This window comes from Pinus tabuliformis, chromosome X (genome assembly GCF_031772625.1).
Source record: "Pinus tabuliformis cultivar Carrire ecotype Pingquan chromosome X, CPIR1, whole genome shotgun sequence".
Taxonomy (NCBI): domain Eukaryota; kingdom Viridiplantae; phylum Streptophyta; class Pinopsida; order Pinales; family Pinaceae; genus Pinus; species Pinus tabuliformis.
In genome coordinates, this window is record NC_142308.1 from 448043891 (window position 1) to 448058118 (window position 14228).

The 14228-nt window shown below is 40.4% G+C and overlaps 1 pseudogene; it reads left to right on the top strand.

The window, feature by feature from the left end:
- The first annotated feature begins 2678 nt into the window (after positions 1–2678).
- The window catches only part of LOC149140506 (protein DETOXIFICATION 16 pseudogene), a 151958-nt pseudogene continuing 140408 nt past the window's right edge, over positions 2679–14228 (top strand).

Below are 14228 nucleotides of genomic sequence, written 5' to 3' on the forward strand. Positions count from 1 at the left end.
CATTTGTTGAGGCTAGCTTTTGGATTTCTTGATCAATGAATTCCTTCACGCCATTGTCTTCTAATACAGCCTCCATTCTATCTTTCCATGCTATGTAATTCGAGCTAACTTCCAAGGCATACTCGAGTCTTAAGCCATAGAACACCATTGGCCAACCTTGAAGTATGATATGAATTCGATTTGCACTAGCAACCCTGAACTTCACACTTCGAATTATCTTCTCAGTATATTGTTCACAGCTCCGATAAACTTGGCTCTGATACCATGTAGAAAATATGTTTGTAGGTTAAGCTGATAATGCAATATAAATCAAAGCAGAATACTATAACCTACTTCTACTATCAATTTGCGGAAGCTTAAAGATTGAGATGAACAATATAACCAGAAGAAGAAGAATCAATGCACAATACAAATGAAAATACTTTGGGGAAAGCCTTAGCTAGAAACCCCACTATCTGTATTATCATATAAGGTGGAAATACATAGGAATTATACAAAGCCTTAGCTCTCACAGCTAGCCAACTCTCAATACAATCCTCACAGATGCTCATAGGCAATCTTGGCTTCTCTCAAGCCTTCTCCTCTGCCCTCCAAGCTCCTATTTCCTTGCGATGTTCCTCTGGGATGATCTCCTTCAACCAAGTGGAAAAACTCGATTTACCAAGTGGATGATCTCCTGATCTCACACACTGTCAGAATTGCGTAATCCTCAAGGAATGATTCCTTCTTCATGCATGAGTTTTCTTTATAAGAAAACACATACAACTGATAGTACGCTGTCCTTTACTATAATCTCAACTAGGTCTTTCTCAGAATAGACATGCATGAGTTTCTGATGAGGGAATCTTCAGTTAACTGGAGTACACTAGTTGAGTGCATGCATGCATCAACTGATTGTTAACTCTCTATTAGTTCCTCAAACAGTTTGGAACTAATTTAACTGGACTTAACTCAGTAAACTGAGTTAACTAATTACAACTCAAATATAACTCAATCTTATCTCCTTAATTTAAGACTTATCTCCTTAATTTAAGGGATAACTCTTGCATGAATTTAGAAAGACTTCTAACTTGAATTTATCCAACTAATTATGTTAAAATAACTTAATTAATTATTCCCAAGTAGCTCTTAATACTAAATTCAATTTTAATTCACAATTTAATTCAAGGACAAATTAAATTGTAATATTATTGTTGCCACATTTCAACAAATGATTGGAATGGAGAGTTCCATGATGGAGATGGTGTGGTACTGATCCTTGTGTCTCTCCTAGTTTTGACAACAGAGGTCCTGAGATTCTGTAATGGGCTCCAAAAAATGGCAAAGAGGGTGATACATAGGGTTGAGGGGGCCAAATATCATTTCATTTGCACTGTCAAGTCTGAGAGGTCAGAGCTAGTTTCAAGAGCATTTCTTACCATTGTAGTCAGCTAGAGTACTAGGGACATGGGCAGGGAGAGTCAAGTAGGAGCTTGTACCCTAGCCTTTGTGTTTTTGGTAGCTGCAGGGTAGACAGGCCGTACAGGGGTCCCCTGTACGACCCTTTTAGGGTGTGAATTTAGGACTGCACAGGTGACTCATGTGGAGTCGCACGGTCGCCGCGTGAACCTCTGAGGTTTGCATGGTGACGTCAAGAAAAAATGGCCCTAAGACGCACGACCTGTGAATCTGAGTCACGATAAGCAACAAAGATATCCTTTGGGGGTCACTGTGGCTTGGTCGCTGGACTACACACGGTCTGTGTGCCTATGTTCAACACAGACTCACAGACCATACATCTTTGTTAAACATAAACACACTGAGCTCGAACCTTCGGTCGTCACGACCTATGGCTTGATAGACGCACGCACGTGTGTCTGTTCAAAAATTAGACACGTGTTGCACGTGTCTGTGAGGTGCATAAGTGCCCGATTTTTAGAAAAAAGGGGTTTTTTTCTCTTTTTTTATAACTTAGGGAGCCAAAAATTGATGTTTGGTATCCTTGATAGTAGAATGATTTAGAGAGAGCATGACTGAGAGACCCTACATATGGTGGTTCTGAGGGACCTAGAAGCTAGCCAAACTTTGGTTCGATGGGGGTTGTTAAAGCTTCTTCAGAACCCCATACTGAGATTGCAGGATAGATTCTTGTGTTTTTTCATCCGCTCTTGGGATGTGGACCGATCGGTGATGGTGATCCATAGGACTGATCTATCAATATCAACCCAGATAGGCGTATACTTTGTGATAGGTTTGCTGCCTTGTGGGAAGGCTTTGCCATATCCAATGCCATCTAGGTGTGTGGATATCCATCGATGGGTAGAGGATGAGGCTCACTGCGGGCCCAACCCTTATGAGGAGGGTTGTATTAGGGTTTCTTCCATTGTGGATCTCGCTGAGCGTGCTTCTCTAGTGATGATCGCCAGGTTGGCGTGGTCAACATACCCCCACAGAGTATTGGGCCTCAGATATCGTTCATACAATAGTTGCAGGTGTACCACTTGTTTGATTGGGCTCGGTTCTTGTATAGGGGAATGATGTCCTAGTTGATACAGGTGCAGCATGGCGAGGTCTAGATATTTTGCTACGTGAGTATTCTATGTAGCATTATGTATGAGAGGGTCGTGATGCTCCGACCTATTCTAGTAGTGCCGACAGGGCCTGCCAGGGACCCTCATATGCGACGGTGAGAACTTGTGATGCCACGAGCTGGTGATGGTGCTGCGGGGCATTATTGGAATGCCATTGTGGTGGGTTGGTTTAACTCTAACACTCAACTGATTTTGGAGTTCCCATACCATGGCATGGACTTTTGGGGAGATCCAGGCATGGGGATTCCTCCAAGCGATGCATGGGGACTAGCAGGTATGAGAGTTTTGTTTTCTGCATTTTTATATTTTTTACATGTATAGGTATGTTTTTATATGATGATACTGATACCATGTTTGTTTATTTACAGATAAGGGGCCTTGGGGGTGACCATTGGCCTATTTAGTAGACCATGATCCGAGACACATGGGTGTTGCAGGGGCAACACCCATGCCCTAAATAACGAGAGATGTGAGGCCACCTGGCTGGCTTGAGAAACCAACACAATGACACTGGTTAGATATTGGTGGAACCTCTGGTGAGGGTAGCAGTGCACCGGTGGCGTGAGCGTGCCGAGGCAGCAGAGGCATGGTCGAGAACTACAGAGGTTGAGCTGCAGACTTATCGAGATACCTGGGATAGAGCGGAGGCCCTTACTAAAGGTTTCCCCATCGAGGGTTGGGCAGGGCTAGAGGAGGTCATCGTGGAGACGACGATGTCACTTGAGTGAACACATTGGCTAGATTTGCATTGTATAATTATGGTGGTGGCTACGACTGGTACTATCTTGGTTCGTGGCACAAAGATTGGTCCTGGGAGAAGGAGGGAGGGCCTCAGCTCTAGATGATGATATTATGCATGCACTAGGGCAAGCACCCATTATGAGGATTCTCCCCTGTTTTTTTGTTAACTTATTTATTCTGGTCGTGAGACAGAGGATTGTACATTTATTTTTGTACTCATGTACTTTTTTACATGTATATACGAGATGAAATTTTTTGGTGGCCCTTATGATGTGTCTTATGCATCTATAATTTTGTTGTATTTCTACATTTGTTTGAGATGGATATTATGCTTATGGCTTATGTATCTTGATGGTTATATATATGTGATGCATGCCAGTCTAGGATTTGATTAGCTATGCAATGAGCTATATGATTTTGATCCCTTGGTATATGTGTAAATGTGATATGATCAAAATGTCGATCTAACCTTTTTGCATGCAGATACTTTCAAAAAAGGTGTGAATCATGAACCTAAAAGGTCTTATTCAATTGTGATACAACCAGTTGGTAATCAAGGAATACATGTAGGTGATAGATACCTAAGTGGTAGGAATTGGCCAAGAGACCTATGATGATGTCGTATTTGGCTTGATTGTTAGTGGCTGATCTGATACAAAATCCCTTAGAGAGACAAGGTGTCCAGTTAGGAGAGTATATGGCTGAGGCTGTGGTAGCAATGTTTTGCGACCATCGAGATGCGCCGTTAGAAAATCCATGATGATAGGCTGGCAGATGATCCATTTGTGACACATGATGAGAGAGTGATTTTTAGAGTGAATCCATGATGAGGTGATCATCATAAAAATAAGTCATGGTGCATACATGTACATTCTAGCATTTTATGGGTGAAATTTTTTGAGGTAGAGACCATTGATAGGATTTTTTAGGCAAGTCCCATCGGGCTCTGACAAGATGTATGCCCCCTTGAGGAGGCAATGTTTGATAATGTATGGGCCCTTCCATAGGGTTTCAAAATTCATGAGTCCAAGGAATAACTCCCCCTCGGTAAATTTTCGAGTGATCTAGATCCCTTCAATTACCAGAATTAACCAAGATATTTTACTTCTATGATGTTAGCAGAATTGCATTTAAAAGAGCATGAAAATACACATGTGCATGTTGTAAAGAAGATGAAACACAACTATGACCATTAAATCAATAATACAAACACATTGATAACAGAGATCACCCAATGTGGGTTACATCTCCAAACCCTGGTGTCAAGAGTGGGGAGGTATCTTCATTAAATACTGCAAGTGATGATGATTTACATGGTATATTATTTGTCATTACAAGGATAAATACCCTCAACCATAGTGGCATGTCTCTCCATGAGATGTTCTCAGGAATGTCTCACTCTTATGGGAAAAATCCCTCAACAAGAGTGGCATGTCTCTCCATGAGACATTATCCTTATAGGAAATCTCACTCAAATGGGCATTCCTTCAGCATGACAAGCTAATAAAATCTCACAAGATATGGGATACAAGTATCCCTCAACATAATGGTCATAAAGGATCTCAATAAAAAGAACATCATCTTAGAAAATCAAAAGAAAAGCATGACATAACTGCATCATATACCTCCATTTTCAGGGATGGAAAAAAATTGCAAAGATCAACTGCTAAAATGGATACCACCGCTGAATTCGTGGTGCGAAATTGTGTCAAACGACTATAAACTTTTCCCTTTTCTGGCACCGTAAAATTCTAGACCTGCGGGCATCTTGAAGATTCCCCTAAAGATTACTTCCTAAAGATGGCCAAAGAATCCTCTGCTTGGATGAAGATTATGAGCACACCATTGCGCTCCCTATGAAATTCTATGAAAATTGACTATAAAGTCAGTATCATTCTGTCTCTGTCAAAAATCAGCCTCCAAGGGAATCTTTTAGATTCCACAAGATTGTCCAAATATTTTTTGTTGCTGGATGCCTGGATTTCTGCTACTAAGATGAATATTTTGATTGCATGGTTGGACTCCTGGCGAGAAAACATGAAAAAATGACTATAAGATTGTCACATTCTGACACTGGCATCTCTAGCCCTCTAAAAGAATCTTTTTGGCATCTTGGCATATTGTCTTCTCATGTTTCCACACCTCTGGTCACTCATGGTTTTGCTCTAGTCTTCCACTGTTGGCCTCTGCTAGGAAAATGAATGAGTTATTGTATAATATGTCAGGCGAACTAAACAATTTAGGCCATTTGGCCTATTGGTAAAGCACCGATTTTGGAGCGGGCAGGTCGAGGTTCGAACCTCCCCCCCCGACCTCCCCTCATATGGTATGGCACATTTTATTTTAAACTTTGTGGTTTCAGTTGACCATTGACGATTACATTAATTGTGCGAAAGTTACAACCTTTAAATGGTGTGTTTACCAAACTGTTGGTGACATTGACTATTATACGGTGTGGATGTTATGTTTTTGTTATGACATGGTTGGCAGATTAGAATGGTGTGCATTTTTTGTTATATGTTAATGGTTGTGGAACCGTCTAGGTGGAGGGCCGGCCCCACCGGGATGGGTGGGTTCAAACCTCGTAGGTTTCGACATTTGTAATATGTGGTATGGTCGGTATGGCGGGTCTGCCTTTAGCGGCTTGCCCACCAATTATACGTTACATATATATGTTGAATGACATGGGGTGTGGCAGGGGTGGTGGCTCGCCACCCTGATTTGACACTTCATTACAATACAATGTGACTAGTGGGGTGGGCGGGCTCGATGGGAACGACCCACCCCTTTTTTTATTTATTTTTTTGGTTTTTTTTATAATCAATTGGCCATTTTTAATTTTGTCAAAAATAAGGGTCATTGGAAAAATTTTCGGTTTGACAAATTCGCCTGTTTCGGCGGCTAGATTTCGTGCACTAGGTCTCTACCAATTTGTTGCCTCCTTAAGCCTTCCACTTGTCCACATTTGATGAAAACTTTGACTAGCTATAACTTGACCATACGAACTCGGATTTGAGTGCGATTCACATCATTGGAATCAAGGCGATGAGCACTACGATCTGGTCTTGGTTTCTCTTCAATAATAGGACTTTGATTTTTAAGTTATTTTGAAGCCACTTCTAAATCTAAGCGTGTCTGGAGCCACCTGGATCACCAAGGAATGATGTTGGGTTCAAGTGAGGCTTTAGCCCTCTTCTTATGTGCTTCATTATTCTATAGGGATTCTCGTTGACTTTCATCGACAAGCTCCAGTTGTACCAACCTTTGTTCCAAGGGTTTGGTGTCACTAAGAAGCTCAATGGAAGAGTGTAAGGTAGGGATCTCACACTCAATGGGAAGTACAACTTCGACCCCATATACTAGTTGGAAGGGTGTGAACCCTATAGATGCCTTGACTATTGTGCGGTATGCCCACAGGGCTGAGAACACCATATGGTGCCAATTGGTTTTGTGAGTGTTCACCATGCGTTGCAACATGGTTTTGAGAACCTTGTTGATAACTTCTACTTAACTGTTAGACTGAGGGCAGTATGGTGAAGAAAACTTGTGAGATAAACCAATGTGTTGGGATAGATCTTGAAATATTTCGTTCTCAAAATGTTTACCATGGTCTGGAACCAAATCCTTGGGAACACCGATCTGTTTTATGACATGGTTGAAAAAAACTGTGGCGCGGTTTCTGTAGTGTTATTATATGTGGGCATTGCTTCTTCCCATTTGTTGAAGTAGTCCATGGAAACCAAAATGTACTTGTGGTTTTCAGATGATGGGGGGTTACAGGTCATGAAGTTGATGCCCCACTTGGAGAAGGGGACAACCGCGATGAATGGATGTATGGGAGCGAGTGGTGCTCACACCTTATGAGAATATTGTTGGCACTGCTCACATATTTTGACTGGCTGTTTGTAACCATGGAAGAAGGTGGGCCAGAAATAACCAACACGAAGGATTTTTTGGGCGGTGGCCATCCTCGAGAGGTGGCCAAAACAATCCCCTTTATGGCAATCATTTAAGGCTTTCTCAGTTTGTTGATTGTTGAGGAATAGATGTAGGATGGTATCAATGCCTCATCGATAGAGGACATCCACCAGAAGGAGGTAACGGGGGGCTTGGAGGCCTATGTGCCTCTGATCGTTGCAAGTAATTCGAGGTTTGAAATTTCGAGTTTATAAAAAGAGGAGGATGTCACCATACCAGGGGTCGTTCATTGATACTAAAAATAGATGTTCATCAGAAAGAGCCTCATTAACGGGAGAGCATCAGGTCTCTATTGGGAGATTTGTGATGAAATCAGTGAGGATGAGCACCTTTTTTCTCTACGGAGAATTAAATTGTAGATCAAATTATTTTAGAATAACAATCCATCGAGCATATTTGTGGTTCATCATATAGCGAGTGAGAAGATACCTCATGGGGTTAATAGTTGTTATTACGGTAGTGGTCCGAAGGATGATATAATGCTGAAGCTTATGTACAAAATGTACGAGAGTTAAGGAAATTTTTTCTTTTGATTCATACTTCAATGCAGGCTCGGATAAGTTCTTTCTGATGTAATAAATTATATGCTCCTGGTTATCTGGTTCGTCTTGGAATAACACCCCAAAAATTACTATCTCTGATGCTAATAGTTATAGGGTATAGTATTTTTTGTGGTCAGGTGGGCTAATCAAAGGAGCTTGAGATAATGCATCTTTTAAAGATTCAAATGATTTTTGAGCTTGATCATCCCAATGGAAGGGAATATCTGATGAAGGAGGCGCAGGAAACCTTGCGCGCAAGTAGCATAATCAGGGACAAAGTGTCGTAATAAATTGGCCTTACCCTATAATATTTGTAACTATTTTAATGTTTTTGGAGGTGGTACCTCCTTAATGGCTTGGACTTTGAGAGGGTTGACTCTGATACCTTGCTAGGAAACTATGAAACCCAATAGTCTTCCGACATTGACACATAATACACACTTGAGAGGGTTCAAGCATAGGTTATATTGTTGACATCTCTGAAATGCCACGTGGAGATCCTCTAGATAATTAGAACGTTTCTTGGATCATACTATGAGGTCATCCAGATATGTGAGCATAAGATGAGCTAAATCATGGAAGATGTAGTTCATGGTCCGCTGGAAGGTGGCACCAAAATTTATAAGACCAAAAGGCATCACTTGGTATGCAAATGTATCCCAAGGGGTTGTAACTTACATTTTGTACTAATCTGTATGGCGAATTTGGATTTAGTTATACCCAGAGAACCCGTCCATGAAGGATAGGGCCTCATGATTGGCGCAAGCGTCAATCACTTAGTCAATGAATGGCATAGGGTAATTGTCTTTAGGACAAGCTTTGTTCATATCCATGAAATTAGTACAAACGGGGATGGTGCCCTGTTTTTTCATGACAGGTACAGGGTTAGAAACCCAAGTCGTGTAAGCGATAGTATAGATGAACCCAACTTTACGGAGTTTATCGATTTCTCCTTAGAAGGATGTACCTATTTTTGTTTCTTCCTGATAGGATGGGCTTCAGACCATGTGTCGATATGATGTTCCACAATGGTGGGAATGATGCCTGGCATCTTAGAGTAATCCCACACAAAAATATCCTTGTATTCTTGGAACAAGGATGTGTATGCGGTTATTTCTTCTAGAGAGAATAATGCCCCAAGGAGATCTCTTCGACTTTTCCAGGTTTGTTTGAAATATTCACCTTGATGGTAGGTGAAATATTTGACATTTTCACTTCCTCAAATGCATCAAGTGTTGGGATGGGATTTTTGAACCAATCGACCTTTGTTGGTGGGAGGAAATATTTTGATTCGACGACGCATATATCATGGGTTAGTATGCTGGTGGGTAAAAACGTTTTTTCAGGTAGAAAAATGAATGATGGTGTGTGGCATCCCAAGGAAATTTGAGTTTTGTCATGGATTCTAGAATTAATTCATATGGGTGAAAAATATTATCTAGTGTTGACTTGGATTGCGCTAGGTCTTGAGGTTGGGATTCAAACCTAGTTGTGCTGGTCGACAAGCAAGAATGTGATTCGTTGGTTGATGCCGTAGAACCAAGCAAGGTTGATAAAGTGCATATGGGATGGTTCTGCACTGTCAATGCTGTTACCACTGGTGAGGTGGATTTTTCGGTTTCGACATAGAAAAATGATGAGTAGACAATACGAATCTTGGTTCCTATGGATGAAGAAATGAATCGTATATGGTATTGTGAGTCATCAACATTTGGTGGTCGTAGAGTTTCAGTTATGGTGGTTTGATTCTACATGGGAGGAAGTTCTCTCACTCTTGTTGGTGTACAAGGGGTAAAAGTAGTTTTCTCAATAGTAGTTTGATGCTGAATCCTAAGCCACTGAAATGTTTGTAACATATGACATGTCTCGGTGCTATGAGAGGTATTGGTACAGATACTGCACACCATACTAGAACTAACTGAATAGATAGTGTGGGTGGTAGTACTTCTCATAGTATGAGACGTTGACGCCTGGTTGACATCATGAGATGGGACATCCTGGGGTGGTAACCATATTTGGATCTTAATATTGGCGTGACGTGACTTCTTAGTGTGGGTTTTCCTCAGTGCTTCTCTCACTACATGAAAACATGGAAGGTATTGACAATTCCTCGTATGATGTGATTGGGAGCATATGCGATAATAATAACATGTGATTTTCTCTTCATTTGAGAGGTGGATTTGTGGAATTTGGACCACTAAGTGAAAGATGTCATTAAAATTACTCAATTCGTGGCATTGATTTACTAAATTGTTGGGTTTATCACATAGGGAACATGCGAGGGGTGATATTTTTTTCCAAATGAACTTAGATCATTTTTTCCCAAATCTATATTGATGATGGTGAGGGGAGACGTAATGATGGGGGCCTTGCTGCACTGCTAGTGATTGTTTCTCATCAAACACAAATAAAGTGGACCTAGATGCTTCATTCCCAGATAGTGGGGTATGTTCTGATGGTTCGATATCTGATCTGACTAAATTAGAATTCTCAGCGATAAATCGCCACATGAATCCTAACAAAGAACGTAATCGAGAAAGGTGGGGATAGTGTCACACATGATGATGCACAAATCTGGTAAGTGTGACGTCTGTGCTTCGGTTTGGTGCATTGAGCGACACAGGTTACTAGATATAATTAGTTAAAGGCTCTTAATTTGGGGCATTGGCTGATCAAATGATTTGGTACATCACATAAAGAGCAATTGGGCATTGGTATGGGTGTTGCTGGTTTTGGTTGACTCCGATCATGGCGGGAAGTTGATGGACCAGATGAGGGATAAGAGCAAGAAGCTTCTTCCCTTATGACATAAAAGATGTTTTTGGATCCATCCTCTATTGGGAGTAGTGGGGTATTGACTTGGGTGAGTGCACCTAATGCATCCCAGTATCGAGGGCTTTTAGGGCAATGATGAGTGTAATTTCGTACTATGCACATATGGTGCGTGCGTGGTTGGTGCGCAATGCCTTATGAAGCGTGGAAGTGATATTTTATCTGGAAGTGGGAGGAGGGTTCACAGGTGCTTTTGGGGCATGAAAAAGAGCTTTGATCTCATTTAGCTCAGGGCACCTATTGGTAGGGTGCTCGACTATTTCACATAACACACATGGTTGAGGGACCCTAGGGGAGGGAGTGTTTGAAGCTTCCACATTTTTACCTTTTTTCTTATCCCTTGTTCTAGCACCGGTTGGTGTTGGTGTAGGTGATGAGGCTCATTAATAGGTATATCATAAGGGACATAATTCCATCCTCCAACTTTAGAACTATCTATTTCTCACATTTATTTACAATTTTTGTTATATTATGCTTAGTGAGAGGGGTAAAAGATGTTTTGTTATGTCATGTGATCTAATATGGTTTAAATGCATGAAATGGAGTAATTTTGAGATAAATTCAATGTAGGAGCTCGGAGTAGACAGTAGGGAGATATTCTAGAAGGTTTTCCACCTCCTTAACTTCCTCAATCAATGAAAATCACCTCTTTTTTTCTCATCAACTCGAGGTCATTGGCAGCCAAGAAGGATGAGGTCATTGACAAATTCAAGGAGATCTAGATCCACCTTTGTCGAGTTTTGGGAGAAAAACATCCCTATTTTCTAGGGAGCTGTTTGTAGCTACCCTCTTGTATAAATAAACATGGCAAAGAGTTCATTAGGATTCGAACTTTGTTTTCAGCTAAGAGGTTATTGAGCTCAATCACTTGATACTATTATTTTTGACTTGTTATGTGGTGTATTTGACATTGATACAATGATAATGAGAATTTTCTTATTGATCCATCACTGAGTTAGTTTTAGGGTGATGAGGATCTTAGGTCCTTCTTATGTATTGATATTTATTTTTAGCTTAGAATGTTTGTTAGTTTTCTGCATTTTATTAGAATATAATTCCTAAAAATGCATGTGACTACTACCTCTATCTCATCTCTCTCATGGGAGAATGAATAGAGGAATCTACAATCACATCCCAAAAATGTTATGTTTATGATTTATTGGAAGAAGGTCCACATTAGTTATCTTTTTTTGCATATGTTTTCTATAGCTTAGATGTTGATTCTTTGCCTAGATCAAAGTTTTTGGCATAATGAGATAATGTTTAAATTCAATTCATATTTTCCACCATTAGTTATGTTATTTTGTAAATGATAAGAGAGAATGTGCATGTGATGTTGCAGGACTTTTGGATCTATAGGCAAGGGGCCTTTCACCATCTCCATCCAAGACTTCTTCACCCTCTTTGATGAATCCCAAATGTTGTTCTTGAGCTCCTTCTCTTAGGTCACTGTGAGCGTCCCTCTTAGTCCAAAACAGGCCTTCTTGAGGTGTTGATCTTGGGTAAGGGTGTTGGCCACATTTCATCCATCTACCACAACCTCAATCCACCTTTCCATCCCTTAATATCATCATTCATACCTTCCAAACCCTCTCGACAACCTTCCTGTAGCAATACAGGGTTCCTGTAGCAGCTTTTTGTAGCATGCCTGTAGCAGCCTGTTTTACCCCTATTTTGACCTGTGATGCAAGTTTGACTTAGTTTAGGAGGACTCCATGAGCAAAGGCATCACCTAAGCCATTCCAACCGTCCTTTTTCCTTCACTGCAAGATAAAATAACATTAGATTTTTTTTCATAGATTTAGCACAAGTAGAACATTGATTTATATGCAAGTGTGAATTAGATAGATGATGCATGAAATATTGAGTTATGATTTGGTAGGATAATTTCCTATTTACAAGTGAATTTGATAGCTAGATGGTTGATTGCAAAATAGTGTAGTTTCCTTTCTGCAGGTAGTATAGATTTTGTGTTCTTTCATGAATTGATTCAGTAGCATTTACAAGTTGATAGAATATACAAGTTAGGGTTTGAAAAGTATTTACCTCTAGCATTAGATATAGCTTAAAAATTTTACTTTCAGTAGTTAATTTTTCCCTAGATCAGTAGAACAATGGTCTTGGATCACTATTGATCAAATGTTCTAGTTAAGGGTGGCATGAGTAGAATTCTATCTACTGTGTATATAGCACTATCAACTCAAAGTTTGTACGAACCCCTGGTTGATAAATAGAGTTGAGGATCCCTTGGGAGTTACAACACTCTTGGCAAAAAACTAGGGCTCACCACTTTTTGGTGCCGTTGCCAGGGAGGTGTCTAGGTAGATGTTATTTCTACTTAAGCATTACTTTCTATTTTGCATTCAATTTTGAAAAAATCACATAAAAGAAGAAAAAATTTCTTTCATGCCTCGTAGGAATAGAGATACTCAAGGAAAATTCTTACCAAACACCCCCACACCCTCAAACAGTCAACCTTCACTCTTCTTCGGTGACTATCAACTTCCCTCTCTAACTACAGGGGAGTTAGGAGACCCTTTAGATGAACAAACTAATATCTTTGAAGAACCTATTGGGGAAACAGAAGAATCGATTTCACCTACCCAAACCATGGCTAAAAATAGGAATGATGAGGTTTTCCCTATTAGAGAGACTAATGGAGAGGCTAGAATGAAGAATATAAGCCCTGCTGCCCTTCCTCACTTCCATGGCTTAACCTCTGAGTTTCCTGATAATTTTATGTTTGAATTTGATTTTTTCTGTAGGACCTATGACTATGCCTATGATGACCAGAAGATGAATTTATTTCCATCTACCCTTAAGAATGCAACCTTGTGCTAGTTTATGGGTCTGCCCGGGGATAACATCGCTACTCAAGCTCAAATGCAACAAGCCTTTAACAAAAAATACATGGACTATTGTAGGTCCAAAGAAAACAATGAAGAAATCTATAAAATGGCTCTTGGACCTGATGAATCCCTAGAGGACTATAAGGAGAGATATCAACTTAGTTATAGGAGGGCCAAATGCACCCTTGATCCTGAATCAATCAAGTTAGTTCTTGTTGAGGGATCAGGGAGGACATGTTGGAAACCATCAACATGCTGTCTGGGTGAGACATCTATTAGTTATCCTATGACGACATCAAAATGATGTTCAAAAACCACTCTAGGATAGCTAGCAAGAAGGGTAGGGCTAGTCAAGCATTAATCAGTTCCTCTCCTTCCACAACATCCATCAAGAATGAAATTGGAAACATGTTGGAGGACTTTAAAAGTGAAATGTTGCATACCTTTTCTTTGAAAATGGATACCATGCATATCAAGAGGAGACAAGAGGAAGCAGAGAGGGCCTTAGCTATTTTCTTCCCTAAATTCACTAGAAGGCACCCCAGAAATGAATGCCCATTAAATTTCATATAGGTCTACTCAGTCTGTGAGGAAAACCATGCCACAGATAAATTTCCTTCTTTGCCTAGATTAAAATTTGTATACCAAGGGGAAGAAGGTGGGGTTGAGAAACTCTATTTTATAAATCAAAGGAGGCCTCAAGGACCTCAACCATA